Source organism: Sinocyclocheilus rhinocerous, unplaced genomic scaffold (assembly GCF_001515625.1).
Source record: "Sinocyclocheilus rhinocerous isolate Xijiao unplaced genomic scaffold, SAMN03320098_v1.1 scaffold1065, whole genome shotgun sequence".
NCBI lineage: Eukaryota > Metazoa > Chordata > Actinopteri > Cypriniformes > Cyprinidae > Sinocyclocheilus > Sinocyclocheilus rhinocerous.
Window position 1 is genome coordinate 107,757 of NW_015628720.1, and position 616 is coordinate 108,372.

Below are 616 nucleotides of genomic sequence, written 5' to 3' on the forward strand. Positions count from 1 at the left end.
GAATGAGAGTCCAAACAGCTGATAAAAACATCACAATAATCCACAAGTAATCCACACCACTCCAGTCCATCAATTAACATCTTGTGAAGTGAAAAGCTGCGTGTTTGTAAGAAACAAATCTTTCTACAGTGAAAAGGTCTGAATCAGTAGAGCAGTATGCACAGATCAAGCACTGTTTACAAGCGAAAACAGTTTAAAACAAATATGTGGATGGATTTTGATGTGAGAGGACAACAGGAGATGGACTTTTTCACTGCAGGAACTGTTATTATGGATTATTAACTCTTATTTTGGCCGCAACAGTTTAAAGTTAAAATGTCTTGATGGATTTGTTTCTCACAAACATGCAACTTTTTGCATCACATGACATTAACTGATGGACTGGAGTGGTGTGCATTACTTGTGGTGTTTTTATCAGCTGTTTGGACTCTCGTTCTGACGGCACCCATTCACTTCAGAGCATCCATTGGTGAGCAAGTGATGCAATGCTACATTTCTCCAAATCTGTTCTGATCTACATCTTTGATGGTCTGAGAGAGATTACGTTTTCACTTTTTGGTTGAACTATTCCTTTAACACCAACCTAAATAGAAAGATCTGATTGTTGTGAAATAGC